The sequence below is a fragment of the Ictidomys tridecemlineatus genome, chromosome 3 (assembly GCF_052094955.1).
Source record: "Ictidomys tridecemlineatus isolate mIctTri1 chromosome 3, mIctTri1.hap1, whole genome shotgun sequence".
In the NCBI taxonomy this organism is placed as follows: domain Eukaryota; kingdom Metazoa; phylum Chordata; class Mammalia; order Rodentia; family Sciuridae; genus Ictidomys; species Ictidomys tridecemlineatus.
The window spans coordinates 74,039,377-74,054,551 of record NC_135479.1 but is presented as its reverse complement, the minus strand read 5'-3'; the positions used below and the strand labels follow the sequence as shown (position 1 = coordinate 74,054,551).

Genomic DNA, 15,175 nt, shown 5'->3' with positions numbered 1-15,175 from the left:
TCAACACACAGGTGAGTGCATGAAGCACACAAGCTTGGGCGGGCATATTGCAAACTGTTTCTGTGTTCTGAGTTTCCAGGCATCCAGAAGTGGCCAGTAGACAGTGGAGAAGCATGTTCCTCAAGTACCTGAGATCCTTCCTGCTGAACCTGGGAGCAGAGTCTAGGTAGGGTCCATACTTTCTTCTATAATAACTGAATTAACTACATTCCAACCATCACACTCTTCAAAAATGGTTTCTGTGTCTTGCCTACCACATTTATCCCAATATTTCCCTAATATTATGGCTTTCCAAGTATGAAAATATCTACCTAGCCAAACCGTTATCTCACTGTCCTAAATACTGTCATGTAAATAAAAAGTTTTTACAACTGTTTCTCAAACACACAATGACAGTTTCTGTCTGGAACTTTACTAGACTTTTATGCAACAATATCTTTGACTTTCTCAATAATTTACATAGTTTATTCCAGTATACTTAATTTTAAGTGTTTATTGTGTTATTATAAAATTGATTTGTCATTTTTACTTTACCATATTTGTTAATAGTACCTCAATTTTACCTTTGTATCCCAAGGGATTGAATCTAGGGCCTTGTGCATTTGAGGAAAGCACCCTAGCAACTGAGCTATATCCCCAGCCACAGACTATATTATAAAAATGGAGAATTTCATAGATACCATTGAATTTATGTATTGAGATGCAAGAATAAATAAAATGGCCACATGAGTCATGAATAAAGAATAATTTGAGATTATTCAAAAATAATATCAATAATGATGATATAAATTAAGATTTACTAATAATTAAAATGTCTATTTTTCTAGCACTTAAGACAAATAATCAACCTAGTCAGCAAGAAAATGAGCACATGCATTATTATCTAGGCAGTATATATATCCATGTAAGGTCTAAAAATATTTGGCTTTTATTTGATGCTAAAGTTAAGAAAAGTCACACATCACTATTGCTGCATTATTTAAATAAAATCTTTTTGTTAATCTTTTCTTTTTTGCTGGCATTGTAAGGATTTCTAGTAGACATAATGTATTAATTTATTGAGGTATTCTGCTTAACAGACTCCTCAAGATTTACATTTAATATGTAAAAATATTTTGACATGCATAATCTATTTTTATTTCATCAACACTTTTTCTTAAGTTATGTATTTATGAACCACATAAACAAAAATATTCTACAAAGGTGATAACAAAATGAAGAGAAGTAAAACAATTCCATTAAACATATAATAATAATCTATGTTCACCATTGAGCATCAAATTTTTAAATTATCATATCTTGGAATTTTTCCCTTTGTTTCCTAACACAAATTATATTATTCAATACATCTTATACAAAAACCCTTTATTTCGTATTAATAATGTTTTCCAGCTAAAGCAGAATTTTCTGAATATTTCTGTCTGTGTGTGTGTGTATGTTTGTGTGCATAAACGTGTATGACTGTGTGTGTGTGTGTGTGTGTGTGTGTGTGTGTGTGTGTGTATAGAGAGAGAGACAGGGGAGAGAGAAGGACAGAAAGACTTTATGTTACGTAAATATATTTGTATTTGTATGGAAACTCTGGTATAATTTTTCTATAAAATTTGAACTTAAGAATGAAGTATCTGATATAAATAGTTTATAAGCAGAAAAATGAAATATCTAATAACAAACAGAAAAATGAAAATTGAAAAAGTATTATCTGTTGGTACATTCTTTATTTTGTAATTGATCTTTTAATATTAGATATTGATCAGATAATATCAGTACACAGTGAGACTAATTATTTGGGAAGATCATCAATATTAAATGCATTTGAGAATTCCAAAATAGCAGCTATGTTTCCATTTTCTTTTTCTTTTATTAGTTTTATCTTAGTTTTTTTTCACTCTTTGCAGAGTATAAACTATCACCACCTCCTTTTCTCATATACTATAGCTACCTAAATAAATTGTTTAGAAAATTTATAATGTATTCTCCAGAATGTTACATGATCTTTAAAGTTTGAGACAAATGTTTTCAACTCTTTGTATGTTTTTTCCATTGTTGCAATTTTTAAAATTTTTATTAGAATACATGTAATGGGAGGTAATATCTCTATATTTCAATGTTGAAAATTTTAAAGGTCTTAATCACAGTACTTGTTGTAATACAGAGTTATATACATACCAGAGAATAACATTAATTTGAAAATATAGGACATAATGACAATTAAACAGGAGGATTGCAAGTTCAGGGGCAACCTCGGCAACTCTGTGAGATCCTTTCTCAAAAATGGTTTCATCTGCTTCACTGAAATAAAATGTTGGGGATCTTGCTCAGTGGTAGTGCATCCCTGGGTTCAATCTCCAGTGTTAGAAAATAAATGAATAAAAATAAATGAAAAAAAGAACCAATTAGTTGATAACAATTTCATGAAATGAATGTGTATTTTATAAGATAACACATTAAAGGTTGTTTTTTTATTTAGGTAGAACAAACAAAAAGATAAGGTTATTTCGTCCTAATCATCATATTTATGACTATGGGATTGATTTTGATAATTTTAAATTATTGAAAAATTGGTATATTACTTTAGTTATTTATATTTCTTTTTGTTAATAACTAGTTGCCAGCTAGTTATATCTAGTGTATAATGGGCATGATTTGGCCACCATTCTTTGATGATATAAAACATTTAATCATAAATATGGCTTAAGAATCCTAATCTGGAGGCTTACTGAAGCTGGGGTGTGAGTGGCAAATAATGAACTATGAAAATAATAACAAGGACTCTGGAAAATGTTTATTTTTCTCTCTCTTTCTCTGATTGATATGAGTCTACCTATATGTTTATCCATTTATTTACTAACATGTTTGGAGATTGAAAAGGCAATTTGATATTATTTCTTTTTATATGACAAGGGAGGAAAAAGTCACCTTGTCCTCTACAAAAGACTCTAAGATGGGTGTTCTGTCATGACAAGTCATCAAGATTTGAACCATTTGCTATTTGGGAACTGAGGCAATTTACTTTTTTTTCTGTTCCTATTTCTCTATCTAAAAGGTAGCAATAAATATAGCAGCTTGTTTATAATTTCCATTAGTTTTAAATAAATGACGTGGAGACAAGCTGCCATGTAGACAGTGCCCAACAAAAATAGCAGCGACTCTTGCCACTGTCCTCTATCTTGTGGTCCTTTGTCATCATATCACAACAGTGCTGAAGTATCAGAGAGATTTAATCCCTGACAGTATCATTAATTCTCTGTGATCTAAATAGTGACAGCTAATCTTTCTGGGTTTGGTTTGTCATAAATCAGTTGGTGACGAATGGTTCCTTTTCCACACAGATGTTTGAAAAATTTTATGCATTGTTCATACACTGTTGGGTGACATTCTCAGAACACATTCAACTGCAGCTATTTGAAATGTTATTACTAAGAGCCCCTCCCCCAATTGTCTTCATGACACCCCTCTTCTATAGCTTTTCCTATTATTTTCACTTACATCAGAAATTTCTTTCTAAAAATATTCACTCTTGTCACATTACTTCAGATGTACCTTTAGGATAAAAATACAAACAAAAGAAACTAACATAAATATAATGATAATGAATTCTTTTTGTTAGTTGATAAGCTAAACATAGAAGTTCTCTAATTTAGTCCTTCCAGTGATTCTTCAATATGGGTGATTATTTTCCCAATTTTAACTGCTGAAGAGACTGGCAGAAGTAAGATGAATCATGTTTTAGTGGCATCATCTTCTCTTTGTTATTGAGACTTAATGAAGAATCTGTCAGTTTATTTTCTCCTTCTTGCAACTTAGAACTTAACATGCTTTTATGCACTGAAAATAAATACTAAAAATAAAAGAAATTCATGTTGCATATCTTTGTTAAGGGAATAGTATACTAAAAATCCTCAGTATCAGCAGTCAGATATAAGGTAAAAATAAAATTTTTAAAAATATCTGTATCAGTATTTCTGAGAATAATTTGAAAAAGTGATCTAAGGTATTTGAAAAAATGTTACAACACTTCACTGAAATAAATAGCACTGTTATTGTTTTTGAGAAAAAAATAAACACTCAGGATATTTTTAATTAAAAAATAAGTTATAAATTTAAGCTATAAAGGATAATACTTAAATAATTTAAATTTAACAAAAACATTTGTATAGGATGCATAAGTGTGCATCAAATATAACTATTCATAATAGAGATACCTGGAAAATAAAAAGGAGTAGTTCTACAAAATATTTAACTGTATCATTATACTATAGTAAAGCATTATAGTGTGGACACAAGGTAGCAGGTCTATTATATGAGAATAAAAAAGGATAACTAGAAAATTTCTAATTTTTTGAAAGTAAATCTAATAAATTAATTGTAGAACTTGAAATTTTTATACTATTAACTTCATTTCTAAAAATCTTGCCAGAAGTTACAGAAAAAAACGTATGACATCTTATGGATGAGTACATGCATTGTAAGTTAAACAGTAAAACACATTGGTGTTCAAGTTCTTACAGGCATGACATTAAGCAGCTTGCAGCAGAAGAACAAGCTGTAGGTAAATTCTTCTCCATGACATTATCACCTGTTTCTTTAGTAGAACTGCATAAGCATCTCAATAAAGTTCAAGATGAATGCACATTTAATTAAAGATGACAGTAATTTTTATGTAGTTTTTTATCTGCCATCATTAGAAATGTGATTAATATATAATTTTCCTACAATAAATATAACATTAGAATTTCAACTATTTTGCAGAAATATTATTCCAGTCTCATCACAGTGAAAACTTTAGTAAACTTTGTATAATCCTTAAAACATTTTTATAAATATTATGCTAATTCAATATTAATAAGAGATCAGTCTAGTTTATATTTTTCCCTAAAAATGGCATTTTAAAACAAAAGTGCATATTTATACCTACTTCCATCTTATTTTCAGATGTGCATCTATAAGAAAAAGTGGATTTTTGTGAAAAGTAATAAAAAATACTTTTTTGTTAGCTTACAATGTATAATATGCAATTTTCAAAGAACACTGTGAATTATGTACACATTAAATACATATAATACATATATGTATTTATTTTAGTGTATATCTATACATACATATATATGTATATATATGTACAATATAAAGCAGTGTTTTGATGTTCTAGAACAGATGTATCTAGGGAGTTCTTTCAGATTTCCTTACACTAAATTCTAAATCGGCAAGCTAAAATGGATGTATTTCTCTCAATACAGCATAAACTAATAGAAATAAAGAAAACTATAATTTCTAAATTAATTTAAAAACTACCTGTTGTGTTACAAAATGGCAAGGTTGGGGCTGGGATTGTGGCTCAGTGGTAGAGCGCTCGCCTAGCAGGACCTGGGTTCGATCCTCAGCACCACATAAAAATAAAGGCATTTTGTTGTGTTCATCTACACCTAATAAAATAAATATTTTAAAAAATAGCAAGGTACTAAAATTAGAATTTAAATTCATATCTGTATATATTTTCAAATATTTGAGCTCTTTTCATTTTTGCACATGAGTCCAAAATAACAATGAAAATACCTAAATCCACACCATACTAGCTAAAATTTTCACAATATCTAATTACATACTTATTCTATCCAGATTCCATGGTAACTCTTGGCAATAACTAAAAATGTTTCTAGTAGTAGTAGTAATAGTAGGTAAATGTTATTTTTTTAAAATCCAAAATTATTTTTTCAATTTGTAATTTCTTTATGGTTTATTTATTATTTCTGCCCATGTGTGGTTAAGAGTTATGTGACAGAGCAGCCCTGAATGGGGCTATGTAAGTTTCCTGGAAGTTACATAACAAAATACTACAAATTGTGTAGCTAACAACAGACATTTATTCTCTCAAAATTCTAGCTGTCAGAATCTGAATTCGAGGTGTGAGCAAGGCTGTGCTCCTTCTGAGACTCTGGATAAAATCCATTTGTTCCTCTTCCTAGCTTTGGTGATAACCATTAATCCTCTTCAATTTTTGTCAGCTTGAAGCTGCCTCACTCCAATCTGCTTCTGTTCTCACAGGTCCCTCTGTGCCCATTATCTTATATATAAGTCCTTCAAGCATATTGTTTAAGGGGCAACATTAATTCCCTCATGTTTACTGCAAGTGATAAAAACATAATGGATTTTACCATCTTAGCCATTATTATAGACTGACAGATTAATTTTGTTCAAATTATAATTTAAAATAAACAACTTATAAGAGTGACAGGCTTATTGCGTATTTTATTTTACAGTCCCAAGCTCTATTAAGTATCCCATTTTGTAATGCCATTTGAACATTCTTAAGTTACATATGTAAATAGTTGTTTTGTATTAAAATAAGCTGGTATTTTAAATCTATAATTTTCAGTTAGGAATAAATTTTCTTAAATGATACTTAAAAAATCAAATAGTAATTCCTTTAAAATAACATCTTAGCCATTTTAAGTGTGTAATAGAGTAATATTAACAATTCACATTGTTGGAACAACCTAGGTATTCTTCAACAGATGAATCGATTAAGAAAGTATGGTATATATACACAATGGAATATTACTCAGTCTCAAGGAGAATGAACATAAGGCATTTGCTTGTTAATTGATGGGAATGAAGCTGTCATGCTAAGTGATATAAACCAGTTTCAAAAAAACCAAAGGCCAAATGTTCTCTCTGAGATGTGGATGCTAACCCATAACAAGGGAGGGGAAGTATAGGAGTTCACTGAATTGTACAAAAGGGAATGAAGGGAGGGGTGGGAAGAAGAAAAAGAGTCGAATGAATTGCACATGATTTTTGAATGTGCATATGAACACATGAGCAGTATACCTGCACAAGAATGGGATAAAAATTGGAATGGTTTGCACTCCATATATGCATAATATGTTAAAATACATCCTAGGGTCATGTGTATATAAAAAGAAACAAATTTAAAAAAGGAGAAATAATTTTATATAGGTTTTGTATTCAAATTAACATTTTATGCTGTCAGTGATGAGAAATACAATAATGTTTTCTGATAAATAAAAAGAATCAGTATTTGCATATTTTCCTTTCCTAGAATGTTTATATGATCATTTGCTTTTTTTTGTTATACCATTCTTTTGTTTCCACTTGAAAGACTGCCTGTAGCAATTCCAAAAAGAAAGTCTAGTGGTAATTAACTCACTCAGCTTTTATTTTTTTGCCAAAAAGTTGTTATTTTTTCTTAATTTTTAAAGGAAATTATTGCTGGTGCTCTCTTCTCAGTTGTTAAATTGTTTTTAGTTTGTGTGTGTATATCCTTTTTCTTTGGAAAATTAATACATCATATCTGACCTAAAGTTTTCTTCCAAAAAATCTGCTGATGTTTTTCTGAAAGCTCCATCTTAGGAGATAAATCACTCTTCACTTCTTGTATTCAAAATTTTTTATTTTCATTTTATGTACTTATTTATTTATTTATTTTCTAGTTGCTGATAGACTTTATTTATTTATATATGGTGCTGAGAATTGAACAGACTTTTATTTATTTATTCATATGAGGTGATGGGAATCAAACCCAGTGCCTCACACTTGCCAGGCAAGTGTGCTTTTGCTGAGCCACAGCCCCAACCCATCAAAAATCTTTATTTTTAAATTTTGATTGTTACAATTTTCCTCACTTTGGGTCCTTTTTGGATTCATCTTAATTATTTTTCTTTGAGTTTCTTGAATTTGGGTATCCATTTTGTTTCTCAGAATTGAAAAAAAAGTCTTTTATTTTTTCAAATGAGTTCTACTCACCCTTCTCTTTCTCTTCTTTAGAGATACTTGCAAAACACATAGTTGTCCTTGTGATGTTGTCTCATAAGTCCCTTAGAGTTTCTTTACATTTAAAATTTTATATTTTTAATTTTCTTTTTGTTTCAATCAATAATTTAAAAAATATTTTATTTCAATTGTTTTATTTAAATACTATCATGTTGGCATTTTTACACTTTACATGCATTTTCCTGATTTTGTGTCTTTTTTTAATATTTATTTTTTAGTTGTAGTTGGACACAGTATCTTTATTTTATTTTTTTAATGTGATGCTGAGGATTGAACCCAGGACTTTGTGTGTGCTAGGTGAGTGCTCTACCAATGAGCCAGAATCCCAGCCCTTTTGTGTAGTTTTCTGCTGTTTCCTCATAACACATGTAGGTATTTTTACAAGGACTATTTTTCATTTCATGAAATTATTCATAGACCTTCAAAGTCTTAGGATTGGTCTTTGTAGAGTTATCTCATTTATTTGATTTATTTGTGTTTCTGTGTTTCTTCATGTGTCTTGTTATTTCTGTTATAATTTTTTGTTTTGTTTTTGCATTGAAGAAACAGCTACCTCTTCCAGACTTTGTGAATCAGTTTTGTATGGGGGACAAGTTTCACAAATTAGCCAGAAATTTTGGAAGCCCCTTGGATCTTTTATGGGAGTGGTTCTTTTCTGGACTTGAAAAATGTTTTCTGAATTAGGTTTGCTGGTTTCGTTAAGAAAGTCTTGTACTCTCTTCCTCCCCCTGGTGTCTCATTGCTGTATGGTAGAGTCTGATGCTTAGACAATCCTTTTGAGCTCTCTCTGGTTCTCAGCCCAACTCAGGTATTGAAAGTAGGAAATTTCCTCATATGAGCCTTGAGACAAGTGAGACAAATCATTTCCTCAGACATCTGTCTCTCCCTAAACAACACCTATAATATTGGAAGCATATCCACCCTTCCTCCTAAGAAAGTAGTCATGAATTATGTTTGTCTTGCTGGGTTGGGCATGGGGTTGATAGCAAGTGAATGGAAATGGCCTTTTTTTTTTTGCCTCTTTAAATAAAACTTTGTATTCCTGGAATACCCCAATTTCATAACTGGCTTATGCAATGTTCTTATGGGATCATTGTACCATAATCTTTGTGTGTCAATATTTGTGAGGGCTCGCTTCGGCAGCACATATACTAAAATTGGAACGATACAGAGAAGATTAGCATGGCCCCTGTGCAAGGATGATACGCAAATTCGTGAAGCGTTCCATATTTTTCTTCAAACTGGCCTTTATTACATGGTCACAAACAAAGTTGCAGTTAGAAAGGATGGACAGGGAAAAAAACAGTTTTGAGTGTCTTTGCATAGAAATATGAGAGTAAGATTTGTTTTTGTTTTTGTTTTTTTCTCATTAAAATATCTTATTAATGCTTTATGGAAAAAAAAAATATTTGTGAGGAAGTGAGGTCTGGGGCTTTATATTCTGAAAAATTTCAGACATCACGCAAGGAAAACATTTTTATTCAATATAAAAGTTGATACTAGGCTATTCATATTATAATGTGACTTTCATTCAAGTATAATTTCTTAAATGTGAGCTACATTGTAGCATAACATTCATTTTACAGGAAAGCTTCAATATACTTTGGCCACTTTTATCTTATGACCATTGAGTAACTACAAATAATAACATTTATGATATTTGTAGTTTTGTTTAAATATCCTAAACCTTTTGGGTTTTCAAGTTGCAATATTCTTGTAAAATATGTATTATTTAAATTATTTTTCAATGCTGAATTGCTGAATGTATCCAAATAAAGTCATATGCATTCTCCAAATTTATAATTCAATTTTCTCAAAAAAGTTTAGTCAAATAGTATTTTTTGTGAGCCCTGAAATAAGGGAATCTGATGAGCACACTTAAGATTTTTATATTTTAAGGTGTTAGATTATAAACCAAATCTGAAATCAAAAAGAGTTTTCCATTTAATTTTTAATATTTGATATTTTCCTCTCATTGTTTTATTGAAAATATTTTGCATTCCTTTAATTTGTTCCTCAGAGCCCCTATACATCCTAGATTTTACCTTTTAATTCTATCCCATATTTCATGAAATTCAGCTCCTATTCTCTTAACATCTTTTCTTCATGATCAAGTTTCTTTGCCAAGATTATGTATATTACCTTTATTATGTCAATATCTATTTTTCAAATGATGTAGTCTGTTGGTAATGCTTTCCATTAAATTTTTAATTCGGTTTATTGATTCTTCAATTTCAAGAGTTTCCAAATTATCCTTCTTCAAAATCTGTATCTCCTTCTTGACATGATCTTTCACTTCTAATATTTTCTCTCTGATTCCAATCTTTACCTCATTTTTTACCTCTTACGTCTTCTTATCTTTGAAATTTCTAAATTTATTCCTTGACATTTCCTATACTGCAGTATCAGTAGAGTCTGTTGTTGAATCATTCTGTTTTGGATGTTTTCTTCTCTTGTTTTTTTATATTGTTTATTTATCAACCCATCTATTCAAATGGATCTGAAACAGTGGGATTTCTACTCTACCAGCTTTTAGTTATCCTGTAATTTTCCAGTGCTTCAGAGATTAAGGGAAGTCAAATAACTGCAAAAACCTATGCATATAACATCTAGGATTAAATTAAGTAGTTAGTTCCTATTATGACATGCACAATGTTGATTGACACAATAAACAGAAATTGTAGGGTCAGCAATTTCTATCATTAAAGATAGTAGTTAATCATGAATTATGTCCATCAAAAACTCAAACAATTGGTATTACCTATGACTTCCAGTGTTTTAACTGCTTCTATTGCATTGTGGTGGGGTCTGACATTATACAAACTAACCAGTGGTAAGAGAAGTTAAAAATAGAGATAATTAAGAGTAAAGAAGAATATATTAGGGAGACAAAGATTTGCAATTTCAAAATAGGGCTGATCCATAGACAACATATTGTTCATTACTTATAAGGGGGAGGAGAAGAAATAAAAGTAAAAGAAAAATTAGAGGAAGAGTGAAAGAGAGAACAATGAGTCTGGCTTCTATTGGTTTAACATCTATTTATTTATAGATTTTTAAATTACTGCATTATAGACATACAGAACATTGAAATTCACCATGCTTTATTCATAGATGTACAAAGAGAGTTTAGTTTGTTTCATTCTACTGTTCATCCGTCTGTTTGTCCTCCATGCCTTCCATGTAACCCCTTCCACAGATATCTCTGTTGAATGCCCTCTTTTCCATTATGTGGTCGAGTATTCACATATGAGGGGAAATATTTGACCTTTGGCTTCCTGAGTATGGCTTATTTCACTTAGAATTGTGTTCTCATTTCATCAATTTTCCACCTAGTGCCATAATTTATTTCTTCTTAATGACCAAGTAAAACTTCATTGTGTATATACACCATGTATTCTTTATCAATTACTCTGTTGATGGGTTTGATGGCTGGTTTTGTAATTAGATTATTATGAAATGTGTTGCTATAAACACTGATGTGCCTGTGTTTCTATAGTATGCTGATTTCAGATATTTGGGTATATACCAAGGAATGAGACAACTGGGTCAGATGGTAGTTCTATTCCAAGTTTTGAAAGGGCTATTCATCCAGTTTTCAAGAATGGCTGTACTAATTTGAAGTCCTACCAACACTGCATTTCCCCATGAATAATTCTTTTTTCTTTTTAAAAATTATTTTCAGGTGTATGTACAGTAAAGTGTATTTTGACATATTATACATACATGGACTATAACTTTCCATTCTTGTGCTATATATACTGTAGAGTTACACAGGTTGTGTAATACATATAAGTACACAGGAAAGTTATGTCTGTTTCATTCTACTATTTTTCCTATTCCCATCCTCTCCTTTCTCTTCATCCTTCTATATCTAAACCAATAAACTTTATTCTTCCTTTCCCCCCAAATGTTTTGTCTGATATGTGGATCTCTGCACAATATTCTTGATAATTGATATTTTGAGTGGCGTGAGATAAAATCTCTATGCAGTTCTTTTTGATTCTAATAGTTTTATTGAAGTATAGGGAAAGAGCAAGGACATTATAACAGACTTTCTCTTCCTTGTAGTTTTGATTGTCATTTCCCTGATTCCTAAATATGTTTTATGTATATTTATACACACACACACACACACACACACACACACACACACACCACTTGTATTTTTTCTTTTAAGCAATGTCTGTTTTAGATTTTGTGCCTGTTTCGTTTAGTAATTGGGGTTTAATATTTTTTAGGTTTTTTATTATTCTGTATATTAATTTCCTGAGGAACAGATGAAAAATAGTTTATCACATTGGTAAGCTCTTTGTTTACATTCTTGTTTCCTTTGTTGTGCAGAAGTTTTGAAATTTGATTTCATCTCATTTATTGACTGTTAGTTTTATTTCTTGTGCTTTAGAGGTCTCGTTAAGTTGATGATTTTGTGAATATGTTGGAGTGTTGGGCCACATTTTCTTTAAGCAACTGTAGAGTTTCTGGTTTAATTCCTAGGTCTTTGATACACTTGGAGTTGGCTTTTATGCAAGGTGATAGGGATCAAGTTTTATGTTTTTCACATATGAATATCCAATATTCATAGCACCACTTGTTAAAGTGTTTCTGTTTTCTTCAACATATATTTTTGGCCCCTTTGTCGCATATGAGGTCACTTTATCTATGTGGGTTTGTCTGTGTTTTCTTTTCCATTCATCTTCAGGTTTGTTTTGGTGCAATATAATGCTGGGTTTTTTTTAACTAAAGCTCTGTGACATAATTGGATATCTGGTACTGTGAAGATCTCAGCATCACTCTTCTGGTTCAGGATACATTTGGATGTTCTATATCACTTCTGTGTCAAAATGAATTTGAGAAATGTATTTTGTTTGCGTGTTATGAAGAATGTGTCTGTTGTGAAGGATGTTATTGATATTTTGACTGGGATTGAACTGAGTCTGTTCACTGGTTAAGGTAGTATGACCATTGGGATAATATTAATTTTGCTTTTTTCAAGATTATTGAAAGTATTTCCACTTCTTAAGATTGTCTTTGATTTGTTTTATTTCACCATTTTATAATTTTCATTGTTGAGGTATTTCATCTCCTAAGTTAGATATTTTCCAAAGTATTTTCTTTAGGGGTTTTGAATGAGACATTTTTCTCAATTGTTTTGAAGAGGGTTTGCTATTGCTTATAGGACTGCAATTGATTTATGTATTATTTTCTTGTATCATCTCTTTTAGTAGATTTGTTATCAGCACTATAAATTTTCTGATGGAGCATTTTAAATCATCTAAGTAAAATGTTCATGTCATCAATAAACAAAGGCAACAGGACTTCTTTTTCCTATGTGTATGAAATTAGTTTCTTCTCTTGCCTGTTTTCTCTTGCTGGGGATTCAAGGAGTGGTGAAAGTTTACTTCCTTGTTTTGCTTTTGTTTTGAGAAAAAATGTTTTAATTTTTTTTATTTCAGTTTGATGTTGGCATTTGGTTTCTCCTTCTATCACTAGTCCCTCTGGTGTTTTAACCTGAATGGGTGCTGAGTGTTGTGAACAGGCTTTTCTGAATCTACTGATTATATCATGGTATTTTTATACTTAAATTTGTTTATACAGTAAATTTTGTATGTGTGTGTGTGCACGCATGCGCTCATGCATGCATGTGAGCATATGTATATATGTACACATATATGTACTTAAATTTTTTTTCAGAATTGGGAATTGAACCAAGGCATGATTTTCTAATTAGGTTCATGTGCCATTATTCACTTTTTAATTTTTTTCATATTTTTGTAAATGCATTATAGTATTACAGAACAATGAATTTATTGTTACATATTCACATGTAAATCTAATATAAAAATAAGCAATATTATACCCCAGTGTTTCCCTTTTTTTCCTTCCCTCCCCCAGGTCCTTTTACTCCTTTTTTATTTCTTCTTTTTAGATATATGTGACAGTAGAGTACATTTGGAGATATTATATATGGATGAGATATGCCTTATTCCAATTAGGATCCCATTCATGTGGTTGTACATGGTGTGGAATTTCACTGGTCATGAATTCATATATAAACATAGGAAAGTTATGTTCGATTCATTCTCATGTCTTTCCTATTATCATGCTGCTCTCTTACCTTCATTCCTCTTTGTCTACTCCAATGAACTTCGATTATTTCCTCCCTGTCCCTTATTGTGTATTAGCATCCACATATAAAACAAAATATTTGGCCTTTGGTTTTTGGGACTGACGTATTTCACTTAGCTTGATAGTTCCTAGTTCCATGAATGTATTGCCAAATGCCTTAATTTGATTTTTCTTTAAGGCAGAGTAATCTTCTATTGTGTATATATAACCATATATTCTTTTGGATATTTGATTTTAAGAGAGACTAGGATGAAGGGTCAGAAGCTTGGAAGAGAAAAGCTATTGGTATGATTCTGTAATTCCCAGGTGTCCTTATGGAGAATAAAATTGTCACTTTCACCCCAGGCCATATGTTCAAGACTACAACAGTACATCTCAAGTAGGGTACATGACAGTCACTTGGAGAGCTCACTCAAACTCAGACTTCTGGGCCTCAACTCAGAGTGTCTGACTCAGGGCCCTGGGTGGCTCTTCTTTATTCCTTACAAGCACTCAGGGTTTGCTAAAGTTCCTGGTCTAAACACTTCCAACTGATGGCCCTGGTCTAGAAATTTCAGGGGCAGTGAAGGTGACATAAGGTCCTCCTTGGGTCCAGTCTTCACCTTCTTTTCCTACCTCTTTTCCCAGTGCCCTACAGAGAAACCTACTGTAGCTCCTACTTAGATCACACCTGCATATGTCCATGATAAATTGGAGCATGTGGGATCTTCCAGTCTCATGGGCCTTCCACAGTTTCAGATTTTTTTCCCTGAAGACTGCAAGCCCTATCTCTGTACTTCAACCACTGTCTTCATATCAGTTTTTAGAATCTCATCTTTTGGATTGTTGATTTCCATGTGAATTTTAGAACATCATTTACTCTTAGAATTTCACACTGCATTTTCATGGTATTTTATCCAGGACTTTGTGGACACAGGATGTTGGCTGATGACAATAGGATTCCTCTTTTTCCCTTTTATGAAAGGAAGCTACCAGTCTGGGACTAACTCCTCTTCTGAGTGTCAAGGAGGAGCCAAACATGGGCCCTTTTGGGTTCTTAGGACAACTCTGAAAAATAATACTTACTGGGTGTCCTAAAAATCAATTTATTGTACCACAGTTGTGGAGTCTAGGAGTCCAAACTGAATTATTATAAGGTATCTGCTCTGGAAGGTCTAGGGGAGGATTTTTTCTTGTCTCCTCTAGCTTTCAGTAGTTGTAGGAAATTCTTGGCATACCTTGACGTGTAGATTCATCTCTCCTTTTTCTGTCA

General features: G+C 31.5%; 1 non-coding gene across 1 annotated transcript; it reads left to right on the top strand.

Annotated features, from left to right (window-relative positions):
• The first annotated feature begins 8,921 nt into the window (after positions 1-8,921).
• Positions 8,922-9,028, top strand: LOC144376553 (U6 spliceosomal RNA). Its single transcript, XR_013437138.1, has one exon. It is a non-coding gene; the product is annotated as a U6 spliceosomal RNA (small nuclear RNA).
• The last annotated feature ends 6,147 nt before the right edge of the window (positions 9,029-15,175 follow it).